The sequence below is a fragment of the Alosa sapidissima genome, chromosome 21, assembly GCF_018492685.1.
Source record: "Alosa sapidissima isolate fAloSap1 chromosome 21, fAloSap1.pri, whole genome shotgun sequence".
Taxonomy (NCBI): Eukaryota; Metazoa; Chordata; class Actinopteri; order Clupeiformes; family Clupeidae; genus Alosa; species Alosa sapidissima.
The window spans coordinates 31,370,406-31,383,591 of NC_055977.1; the positions used below are offsets into that span (position 1 = coordinate 31,370,406).

Sequence of the window (13,186 nt, forward strand, 5' to 3'; positions counted from 1 at the left end):
ATAGGGTGTCTAATTCCTACTGACCTGATTGTTTTGTTGCTTAATGATGATTCTAAATTACACCTGCTTGAGAGACAGAGGAAAATTTGGCTAGCCGGCTCAACCGCAACCAAGAAAACTAGAAAATGTAATTTCGAGGAAATTACCAGTGCATGAAAATATAAACATACTGTATATTAACATAAAATGCCAAACAAACTTGGAAACAGTTGGCAGGAGTCATAGTTGATAACAACTGACAGTTGAAATGGCTGAACAATTAAATAGTTGAATAGTTTAAGTAGTTAAATTATTTAATAGTGAATTATTGTATTTATTTTGAAACAGTTGTGGGCAGAGGAAATAGTAGTCTTAAGAGAGCCAGATTGTATGCTTAAAGCCTGAGACAGAGTATAGTTTAAAAGTTGAATGTAGATAGTGTAATGGATGTTGATAGACAGATTGTTTAATGGATGTTGATGGATAGTTTAATGGGTGGATGAGTGAATGGTTTGAAGAGGATGAATGGATAGAAAGTTGGATGGAATGTGCCTTATATCCTTGTAGAATAGAGACACAGAGAGAGTTGGCCTAGTTAAGCAGAAAGCAGTTGATACAGGTGCAATCAGTTTAACTGGCCCTTTGATGGATCCTAGTTGAGCAGCTGGAAGTTGATACAGGTGCAAATCAAGTCAATTACTCCATTGTGATGTCATAGTGCTAATGCAAAGTCTTGACTGTTTCGTTTTGTGACCGCAGAGGGTGGGGGGTGGGAGATGTTTTTTGTGTTTTTTGTCTTTTACACCATTTGACATGTTATGTAAGTTATTCTGTATGTCTGAATGATATAAATGTTGTTAATAAAAAATTGATCACAAAAAAAGAAGCAATAATTGCATGAAATACAGATTGTTCATGAGTCTCGGAGCCTGAGTCAGAGTCAATTCAAGGCCTCCACATTTTAAAAACCCTACTGTTGTGAAATGGTCAACTGGTCCTGAGTCATGTGATTCCAACAATTCGCTGTCCCAGGACCCGTTTGTCGTATTATTCTAGTGACTAGTGAGGGCTAAACACAATATCCAAAGACCACGTGACTCCATTACTTGAAACGTGGCGAGGAGCTTTCGCTGAAGCCTACGCTGGCTTTTGCAACGTGCCCTGAGACGGCGAGATAGTGGTGTCAGGTCAGTCAATTGTATCCTATTTATATTTGCAGTTTGTGCCATACTTTGCGCACATGCACGCCTTTTGATATACGATTTGGGTTTGGGAAATTCTATAGTAAAAACAGTCAGCTTAACTTTTTTTAGTTAGTCGAAAACCTCTAACGGCACAACAGACCTTAATTCTGCTGTTGCTATTGCTCTCTGAAGTACGAAAAATAAAATAAAAGCAATTAGGCAGGAATCGAGCAAGACGCATCAGTTCCTCTGCCATGGGACAGTTGCAAACATATACGACACAACATATAGGCTACACACGTTTAGCATTTGTGTTGTGTGTAGCCTACATTTACTAGAATGTATTCTATCTTAGTGATCTCGGCTATTGTAGGCGTATGTTAATGTCGTGGAGAAATCGCTAACGTTTGGAAACCGAAATCGACTTTTCAAGGGGCTATAGCCTATCAGTATGATATTCCATGGTCGCAATCTTAGCGTTAGGTTGGCGTAGGCCTACAGCAGTCTGATATTAAAGTTTTTTTTAAGCCAGTGTGAAATGTGTAGAAATATGTGCAGCTTTATTGAATGCCACTCAAGCATAGCCTATTTGGCAAAGTGTGTCCTGTGGTTTATATAAAAGGGATTTTTATTTGCAATCCACCATTGTGTGTCTGTTAAAGATTATAGGCCTGTCTGGAGAAGAATTTCGGGACGTGTTCACTGCTAGCCTTAACGTCATTCTAAAGAGCCACTTTTCCAAATGTAACAGAGGGAGGGGTTTAAACAGTTCAGTTGCAGCTGCAACTATGCTGCATTAAGTAAGGGATAGCCTAATGTATAGAACGCCAGTCATTATTGGGAATATAAGTCCCGGTTTTGCTGAGAAACAAATAGTTCGCAACACACGCTGAATTCCATTTTTGGTACTGGATGACCACCTTACACAAAAAACCGTATTTGTTAAGTATAATACATACCATCAATTAGATATTATTGTGATCAGAACGATCAGTTCTATGATATGATGTAAAATACATTTGGTATGTTGATATAGTAATGAATAGTCTTTTGAAAATCCTCTCCAAATGTATTTCCAAAATTTCTCAAAATTTCATTTCATTCACCTAAAAATGAATTTTCATCTTATTTCTCTACATGATAGAGAAAACTCTAGAGTGTATGACATGTTCAGCAAGTTGTTGGTTATTTAACATTGTAAAAAATCAGTGTAAAAAAAATGCAGGAAACGGGATTTATAACTAAAATTGAAGTCAGACACAATGGTTTAGATTTATTTGGTCTATAAGAATAAACCATTTATTTGTATATAAGCAAATGCTACAGTCATTACCAGTGACACAGGAAGTAAATATACTATATATTTATTTAAGACCATTTCTGAATAGAGATATAAAATACATTTGATTGAACTTCCTCATATAAATCAGTATAATATGAAAACCATGCTCACTGAGCACTCTGGGCTCATCTTCCATCAATGAACTCTGTGAATTCAGTCTCCCTGCTGAAACTACCATCTGTGGCCTCATCAAAAAGTGCAATTCCTCCACCTGTCAGCTGGACCCTCTTCCAACAAGTCTGGAGCTGCCTGCCATCTATTGCTCCGATGATTACATCAATATTTCACACCTCTCTTCTCTCTGGCACTGTACCTCCATCCTTTTAAACTGCTATTGTCAGACCAATGCTGAAAAAACCTGGATTGGACAACTTCAACAATACAGGCCTATTTCCAACTTGCCTTTTCTCTCCAAAGTTCTTGAGAAGATAGTGGCAACTCAATTCCAGGATATTCCAGTCTGGATTTTGTCTGAAGGTTGAACACAGAAGAGCTATGACACATCACGAAACACATCCTCTTCTGCAGAATGCCAAATCTGAGAGCAATTTTACCAATAAAACAAAGTCACCTACCGATACACTCCCGGGCCATACAAGCTACTTTAGTTTTATTATTTAAGTCTTTTTATAACAAAGCCAACAATTTCTCTGTGGCTCCTGCTGTACTCGTCTGGGGTCTCTTCGTTCCATGCCCCTGCACTGTTTGCATATGACGGTCTACTAAGCCCAGCTCCCATCTGGTTTGTAAAACCAAATCTGAGACAATAAGTGAGTAAAAAACAACATAAAAAATCTATTTCACACAGTGGCAGTCTGCACCACCCTACGCACTTTCTTCCTTCCATCCCTTCATTGTCTTCAGCATTGTGAGCGCAAGGTCATCAGCAGTCAGCTACCTCTTCCTCTTCAGGCTTGCAATAAGGTCTGTGTAGGTCTTGTCATCCTCCATCTGAAACAACAGCAAAACCATACAAATGTAATACCTTTATTAAAACTAGATGTACCGCATAGTGGCACAAAATATGACCGCCAGTAAGTCCTGTTCATCCTCGCCCGCTTGTCACACTTGTCAATTTGTCTCCATCTCTTACTCCACCCCCTACTCTTGCAACTTTGGCGTATGCTTGTATTGCATGCCTGTGTGTGTGTGTATGTGTGTGTCTAAATGTGTGTGTGTGTGTGTGTGTGTGTGTGTGTGTGTGCACATTTGGTGTGTGTATGTCAATTTGTCTCCATCTCCTATAGAGCCTGACCAATATGGCCTTATAACCTACCGATTTCGATATTTGAGATATACCGGCCGATAGTCATTTTTCATTTTTTAATTAACATTTTTAACATGTGAAAATGTTCTCCCATAACAAGGTTGTAATCAAGGTGGGACATTTTGTATTGAATAGGCCTAACTATCTAGATTCCTAATGAAAGGCTCTTCATATACAGTAATTTGTTTAAATAATGAAAGTTTATAAGGGACCGTTCTGTAACACCTGTTCAGCGGGAACAGCCGTCTCTGTCCCGTCGACTGCGTCGACCACGCCCACTCCAGTCCTGCTCAGCTTCGCCGGAGTTCTAACCACCGGCAGCCTTTCAACTAATTAGCCACTGGCTTTATAATGACTGTCTCCCTTGCCTCAGCGTGAGGTATTGTTACTGTTTGAACTTACTAAGCTGTGTGAATATCGTATTGCTAGTTAACAACATTATTGTTCTTTGACCTTGTTCCGTACCCTGACTTCGACTCTTGGACCTGTGTTTTTGGATTGTTAGCCTTTACCTGTGAAACTGTGTATGACCTGGATTGTGTACCTGGATTTTGCCACTGGATTTGCCCTGTTTCTAACTTATAAAAATCTGTTCTCCGCATCTGAGTCTCACTCGTATTCATCACACGTTCAGTATATGGAATGGACCACCGGAGGAAAATAGGGGAGGGTCATGTCAACTTTTGTATTCATGAAAACAGCAAAATTTCAAAGTAGCTTGTTTGGTGCATATTTTCCATGTAGCTTTCAGTCTCAGTCTTCACACAATTAGTAAAGCATACTTGTGCTTCATTCATCCACACATCCAGCTCTTCCTAACATTTTGACAAGCATACAGTGGGGAGAATAAGTATTTGAACCCATGTTAAAGTTGACTAAAAAGAGGAATATAAAATCATTGGTTAGAAATTGAATGCCTTAATTAAAAAAAATGAGTAAAAATCCAACCTTTAAGGACACCATTATTCTTAGTGAATGAAGAATGTATCATAAATAAATGTTCCATTACATGGGCAATAAGTATTTGACCCCTATGTTAAAGGGATATTCTAACATTTGGGGAATTACACTCATTTTCCACCTCCAATAAACAATTGATTTTTACCTTTCTCAAGTTCATCCAGCCGTTCTCTGAGTCTGGCGATACCACTTTTAGCTCCAGCCTGATAGATCATTGAATTGGATTAGACCATTAGCATCTCGCTTGCTAGCATCACATATAAAAATGACTAAGATTTCTGCTAATTTTCCTATGTATAACTTGTCTCTTCTCAAGTTAAAAAGTTTAATAAGACTAATGGAAAATGAAACATGGCGATTTTCTAGGCTAATTTAACATGGAACTATACCGGGCAAAAAGAGTGACTTTAAGGGTGGTAAAAACTTGTTTTGTATGCATTTGGTATCAATCATTATTTGTTTTTACATATTATATTTGATTAATATTGTTCTAATATTTGAGCTCTCGGCATATAATGAGCTTGAAGATTTGAAGACTTTTAAGCGTGTAACGATGTGCAAATTGACATTATCGAGTATTTAAATTACTTATGGGGAAAATCACTCGAAATCACGCACTGAAGACTCATACATTCCCAGGAGGTAGGCTATGCGGGAGAAGTGCCAGTGATCACTAGTGGGTCACAACGTTGTCCCACGCAGCCTAATGTTTATTTTGTGCAGCGAGAGTAGCCTACTTGGGATTTTATGCGGCTACTTCTGTTCAAGTAGCATTGATGAGACAGTCACGTTTTTTCCTACACGGTATTAGCCTTTGAGTATTTTAATAGTCAGTTGTAAAAAATTACCACTCATGTAACAATTTTGTAAATGGACTGAAGTTCGCTCTAAATATCTATGTTTACCGATTATGCTAACCGTTAGCATCTCTATGGGATTTCTCATATACATTAGCCATAAGCTAACGCATTAGTTTCTATTCTGTAACTTGGAATGCTAGCCTACGTGATTGCTCTAAAACAAAACATAGAAGGAAATAACTGAGATGTAGGCTACTCTGTTGGTCTGCTCTTAGTTTTACAGTGAATCCTATGTAAAGGTTTGAAAGAAACTTCAGCTTCAGACTTTCTCTTGGGAAACTGTTAGGCCTATTCATCTTCTCTAATGTAGCTGGCTAGACCATGTCATTGCCACACACACAAGTGGGGGCAGAATTGGAAATGTGTCATAGAGTGACAATGCATTGGTTGATTTGGTTAAAAAGTCACAGGTTAGGTTATTGGTTATTATTATTATTATTATTATGTAATGATGCTATTCATAAATAATGAGCTGTAAAGTAAATCAGACTTTAACAAAAACAATTTTTTAAAGGATATCGACTAATTATCGTTATCGTCAAAATCACAAAAAATATCGAGATATTATTTTTTTGTCTATATCGCCCACCCCTAATATAAGTTATCATGGGGATTTGCTCTGTGCACCTAGCCCGGCCCTGACCAGGCTAACAGCCAGGCTTAGTTCATTGTAATGTTAATTATGATGTCTTATTGGTTCAACCAGCTGTCATTCAAATAAGACCTCAATGTGAGTTTTTAAAGAGCTTTATTCCATTTATATACTATTTGCTAAATGTATTTGCTCACAAAACACAACAGATTCTCTGCCTAATACCATATGGTTGTCATTTTAATTGTGATAGCCTTATAATTATTACCATATACTCGTTGTTTACTTGTTGATAAACGTTTAATGAATAGCCTACTGTAGTAGTCGATTGGAAATGGAGGGCAATTTTTCATAGGTGTTTTCAACAAATTTGGTTATCAAGACAATATAAAGGTATATATAGTAATAATTTTAGAATGAATGCACATTGTTCCCAATAGAGTACCAAAGCCATGACATGGCGTTGTCAAGGTAGCAATTTTACTGAATCTAAACAAATCAGGCTACGTTTATACATGGCAGGCTATTTTCATAAACAGACATTTCACCCTTTCCGTTTTCAAAAATAACATCGTGCACACCTGTCAGTTTTCAGAGAAGTTTCCCCGTGTATATATTCCGTCAAGAGCATGCCAAACCTGTCGTTGGCAGTGTAAGGAGAAACTCAATCCCACGTTAGCCAATCAGAATCCCGAAAAAAAACAACAACAGCAACAAATCACTTCCTATTTCTATTTTGAACTGTATTTGCAAATGCAAACAGGCCAAATGTGTTTGCACAAACGTAAAAATGAGTACCATCTTAATAGCATCCATGATCAGTAGCCAAACAAACTGTAGGGCACTCACATGACGTTAAGCATTTTCTGGCACGTAATGTGACGTTTGAGAACCTAAAACCCCGTTTCTCCCAGTTGACACAACAACACATAACCGGTAACATAAAACCGTTTTACAACAGGGTTTTCATGTAAATGATAGGCCAAACTGCAGGGAAATATCTGCGTCTTCCCTTCCTTTAAACGGGGCCTCAATCTAATCATGTTGGTGACCATAGTGGTAGCTTTCTTAATCTATTTAGATTATTTTACAATGTTTCTATGATGTTAATATAATTTTTCTACACTGCTGGAATCACATACTACATAAATACCAAAAGGATTGTTTTTTGTTCACATTGTACGTGGAAGCGGCAGTGCTGCACTATGACACTTATTATTGTCAATGACTTGCGCGTGCAAGAACTGGGCAAGCGCCATTTTGCTGCTGAGCCGCTATTGCACGTGCAGCGGTCAAAGTTGAAACATGTTGAACTTTGACCGCGGCACGCTGTAAATCATAAGTGTTTTGTGCCACAACAAAAATCTTGTTTAGGGACATTACCTCAACCAAGAGCAATCTAGCGGCGAGCGCAGCCGGACATGGAAACTGATTTGCCCGTCAAATTTAGCATTTTCACTCAAAATGCACTTTAGTTACACTAGTATCTAGACAGGAAAGCACAACAATTTCAATGTAATTTCACTTATAGAGCGACAAAACATTACACATGTCTCATTAGTGTTGCACGGTGTATCGATACTAAAAAGGTATCACGATGCCTTCACGCAAAAAACGATACGATTTTCGACGTTTTTAGAATCGATACTTTACAACGTTCTGTGTTTGTGAACTGCTGCTCTCACTGCTCCTTGCACGCATCTAGGCAAGTGGGCGTGTCAAGCAGGCAGCTCTGAGTGAGTGAGTGCGCAGCCAACGTCAACATAGTTCTTTGCCGACAGTCCTCGGCCTTGTGGATAAAACAAAAGGTGAAGTGAAATCTGCAACTATTTCGGATGCATCGCGAATAGTGAAGGCAAGCCATCAGATACACAGAGGCCCGTTTGTAAAATATGTTTCAAAGTCATTTAAAAGCAGTAGGCTACGCATGGAACTTGGCTAAACACCTCGCAGACATATCCCAACATTTTTAAAGAGTTCAAAAAACGACAGGTTAACGAATATGCTATAGAAAACACGACTACATAGTTAGTGCCAAGTTCTTCTCTTCTGTTTTAGTCTAGCCTAAGTGAAACGAGCATATGGTTCTCTGGGATAAAGCGAACCTTCCTTCATCAATGCATTTTGACGAGACATAACGAGCTGTAATCATTTTGACGAGACATAACGAGCTGTAATCATAGGGTGCTAACGCGATGAAGCGCAAAGTTCACGCCAGAATAAAATTAAACTAAAATTAAAATAAAAACTTGTAAACAATCTATTTCATGTTCGGTCAGTACTACTGGTAATATTTGTCATGGCATGTAGACTGCAATTTGTTTAATAATTATTGGCCAGATGTAGGATAGGATACCCGAAATGCGCTAATTAAAGCCCACAGCATATAATACCACCAAAGCGTGTTGAGTCCTAATAATAATAGCGGCTTATTGTTACGTGGTAGCAAATCATGTTATCGAAGAAATAGACGTAATGTAGGAATGCACACAGATATATTGCAACAGGTAGGCTAATGACGCCTATCAGACGAAGACCTGAGTGGTTGGAATGTCGTACTTGTACACTGGGCGCAAAGAAGACTATCCTCACATTTCTACCTTTGCAACTGTCAAAGAAATCCCATGAACACGGGACGGCCTAGGGTAGCCTATACTGTACATCAGATGGCCTAAAGCTTAGGCCCCTCTGCATAGCATTCAGTGATTTGCATGCAGTAATTTCAACACTGACCTTGATCTAGCCTAGTTTGGCTAAGCTACTTTATTGCCAAAACAACACAATGTAAATGAACTATAACAAACAATAAAGGACTTAATCACACAAAGTAGGCCTACTATTTTACTGACTATAAAAAATGATAATTATGTAGGAAGTTTAGAACCCAGAGTTGACCTGCACACTACAAAAGTGCACCGAATTCAACACAAATGATTCAATACACTTGGAGGAGGTATGAGTCGTTTCTTTTCCAGATATCTTAGGATTTCGCTGTAGTATCGTTTCAGTATTGAGCATCGTGATATTTATGGCAGGTATCGTATCAAAGTCATAATTTTGGTATCGTGACAACACTATGTCTCATGGCAGTATACAGAGTGTTAAACATTTAGAGAGAGCCCATGAGTAACAGGGGAAAGGAAAAACTCCCTAGAATTGGAGACACATATAGGAAGAAACCTCGAGCAGATCCACAACTCAAGGGCCTGACCCATCTGCCTAAGGTCAGTTACAGGGCAGTAAGGTCTGTATACATGATAAATGAATAGGTTAGTTAGCTGTAGAAAATAGAACATGGTGTTCAAAGCAACCTGAGGTATATAATACAAAGAGGTAGGATGGTTACATATCCAGTATGATAATGCATGAATCCTATTTAATGTCAGAAAGTTCAAATAGTCCATTGTAGGGAATTAATTGTCCGTAGGGATTAGGAGTTGTCATGGGGCAAGTAGTGTGTCACAAGGCTGAACGGGCCAGGAATCCGGGCAAGGGGACAGCAACAGGCGATGGTAGGGCAGTCATGGGGATGGGACTTCAGTTGCGATGAGGGCCAAACACAGGATGGCTGATGACTGGAATGGTTTACCTCACAAGTGAGGTAAGGGGGAAGAAAGAGAGATATAAGGCTCTATTTTGCACACCAGTGCAATTGACTTTGTATACTCGCGCTTTTGTCTTTCCTATTTTGCAGTCAGCGCATACTGGAATTTTCCCTCCACAGGTACATGTGAGCCCACGGGGGCGTTTCAGCGAATTAAGATGCTATTTTAAGGGCGCATACATGGCCACAGACCTGCAGAAATGAATACTATGCACACCGATCTACAGACACCCTGTGCACAGATGGAAACATTCAAAGCCTTGAAAATATTTGTCCTGTTCCGGCTTTGTTTGTGCATTGGTCAACTAAAAATTTAGTAGCCTATATAGCCTAGTACATCTACATGCAATATCTTTACAACAACGCCTAATTACGACCTATTAATTTGGACAACTTTATACAGCCCTATAAAGGCTGAAGTTACCTTTTAGTTTTGTTCCAATTTACCGTTGTGTATGGCTTTAAACATCGTGTGCGCTTTAACATCAGCCTATAAGCATTACTCCAGCTGCGCTAAGGTTTTGACAAGCACCACAAATTTGCCTACCTTGTTGTATCCCATCTGAAATAACTCCAAAACTTTGCTATGTTCCCTCCATCCTTTCGTTGTTTTCAAAAAACGTTTTATATCCATGATGGCCTTGAAGTCTTGAGTATGTGAATTCGCTTAAGCTTATTATGTGCTGTTAACCAGCAACCATAGACAGTAAAATAAAGCAGCAAGTAGCCTTCGCTACAATTTTTGTAGTTGCTGCGTCTATTCATTGTTATTCTCTCTCCTGCTCAAACAAAAGTTGTGCGTGCATTAAGTTGATGATAACGTGTTTACAAACTTTACTTTACATAAAATAAATATTGTAAATGGCCCACTGTCATGCAGTTAATGGGATACTGTGCAGAATTGGAAAGTTAGGTCAACTTGGAAAGTGTTTCTAGTACAGCCGTAGCTTACACCTGCAGGAGCTCTTGCTTGGGCGCCTGTGTTGCGAACACATTTCCACGAATCACGGATGTGTTGATGACATAAATTAGGAAATATTAGAGGACTTAATGAGACGAACTGCATGCCGATTCCATTTAACCCAAATGCCCCAGCAGCAGCACGGGAGAGGAGAGCTTATCTGGCAGATCTGCATTGTCTATAGTGAGGTAATGTTAGATTACATTGCAAAAATATCACCATGCATTCATAAGCTCGTGATTCAGTGACAGTGATCCCAAAACATCGGAAAGTGACATTTCTGTATTACATTTTGTCAAGAGGAAAAATCAATAGCAAACTCTTCACAACTGACTATAGCACTCTGAACCGTTCCTGGTTGCGCCTGGCAAATCCGTCATCATAATAGCAATCCGCTATGGAACAAGCGTGCCTGTTGTTAAAGGGAATGTGAGATGACGCTCTGATTGGTTTATTGCACGTTACGCCCAAACCACACCCATGAATAATGTAGCTGCTACAGACCACCCCATTTTAGATTTGTGTCGGGCGTAACAGTCAATATCCCGCCGGTAAAATAGAGACAGCGCCCAAGATCCGCCCACAAAGCGATTTGCGCGAAGTCAATTGGGTTAAAGTGCAAGATATAGCCCATAGAGTGGGTATTATTAGTATTGTTATAAGTCATGATGGTAAGTATTAATAAATATATCAATAGTACTATATAGTGTTAAAGTATAGAGAGAAAACAACTACATATAGAGACAACAACCTGTTGCTCTTTCAAAAGAACAACAATAATGCACTCAAAAATACAACAATAATGCACTCAAAATACACTGAAAAATAAGTTTCAACTTGCTTCACAAACAGACTGTTAATAACTTTTGACAGAAATGTAAACAAGCTGAAAGTTTGAACCAAGTGTGGTAGTTCTCACACAAGAGTTTTATCACTATATGTTAGACAAGTGCAGCAAAGGAGGAGAGCCGTCATCCTACCCGTTCCCAAACCTGGGTCTCCGGGGTAATAAATCTGCAGCTTGACCACAACGGCAAAGAGCCAGGCTTATGCATCCCTCATAGGGTTGGGCTGTTCCAATAGGTAACCGGCACTGAGACAGACGGTAGTAACGACATTGAATAACAATGTGGATTTCAGTGCCTCATTTCAATGCCATAAGTCTCCGGCATTTTTTGTGTTTTTAAATACGAGGTCTCACTGCATGTCATGCGCCATCTGTAGCATCTTACTTTGATAGCACCACATTCTATATACAGTTAGCTAACATAAACACTTCAAGATAAGCTTAAAGCAGAGGGGTGCACCACATAGGCTGTGCAGTGTTTCCCAAAGTCTGGGTCACGACCCACGGGTGGGTCGCAGGAGATTTTATTTGGGTCGCCAGCACAATTTATGTTGTGTTATAGGCCTAACTGATACCATTTGTCATTTGATACCAGGAAAGCTAACAGTTTTCTATTAGGATGTAGTTTGTTAACTACCACAGTCACAGTTTTGTCATAAATTGTTCTTGAATTTCTCCTGGGGATCAATAAAGTATCTATCTATCTATCTATCTAAAAGCTCATGAAACTGGCGCATGAAACTAGGGGACGAACGCATCGCAGAGGGGGTGCCAGAGCATGGATATCTACCTCTCAAAATGAAACCGTTCTGTGGGGCGCCTGCCATGTACCTCGCAGTTGCAAACTACAAGGGGCACGAACATTAACAGATACCAGCTCCTCAACTTTACCGATTAAAATCTAATGAACGTGCTGTCAACTAAAGCAGACATCCATAGACCGGACATAAGGCCATTCAATTTGCAAGTAGATAGTTTCGATTGTAGATGCAATCTTTAAAGTTAATAGCAACCTCCTCACATTCTTATTTCGGATTTAAAATGCACAACAGTGCATTAGGCTACAATTTAAATGGACATTTTAAACACTATTTCTCTCGTTTTCTACCTCGCTAACTCCAAAGTAAAGGCGCATTCTTCCGGCTATTGCGCAAAATTGCGCCTCTTGTTCTGATATAACGACTATACAATATAATATAATACAACAATGCAATATAACGACTTGAGTTATTTGCTGTTTACATCGGAATTGACGTCCATAGAGTTATGGACCCATTTGTCTGCAACGCAACGTAGCCTACAACATTTTTTTTTAGAAATACAGGAACAGCTTACTATGCTGACAAATGACGATCGCGTATCTTTTCAGTAGTCATTTCCAATTTTTCATGCTGATGGTGCTCAAAATGCAACACAACCGTGTTCAAAGCAGGATCTATCTATATCTATCTAGATCCTATAGCAATGTATGGTTGGGGAAGGCATAGAAAAGTTGGAGAACCTGTGGCCTAAAACAATATTGGTGGTTGCAGGGTAGATTTGAAGTGAAATGGGTCGCGATGGTCTGTCATTTTTAAAAAGTGGGTCCCC

The 13,186-nt window shown here is 39.2% G+C and overlaps 1 protein-coding gene across 1 annotated transcript in view; it reads left to right on the plus strand.

Moving 5' to 3' along the window:
• Positions 1-1,025: 1,025 nt before the first annotated feature.
• serpinf1 (serpin peptidase inhibitor, clade F (alpha-2 antiplasmin, pigment epithelium derived factor), member 1) overlaps positions 1,026-13,186 on the plus strand; it is a 117,241-nt gene continuing 105,080 nt past the window's right edge. The window contains exon 1 of the mRNA XM_042076139.1: positions 1,026-1,166. The gene's annotated coding sequence lies outside the window, so the exon portion shown is untranslated. The remainder of the gene's footprint in view (positions 1,167-13,186) is intronic.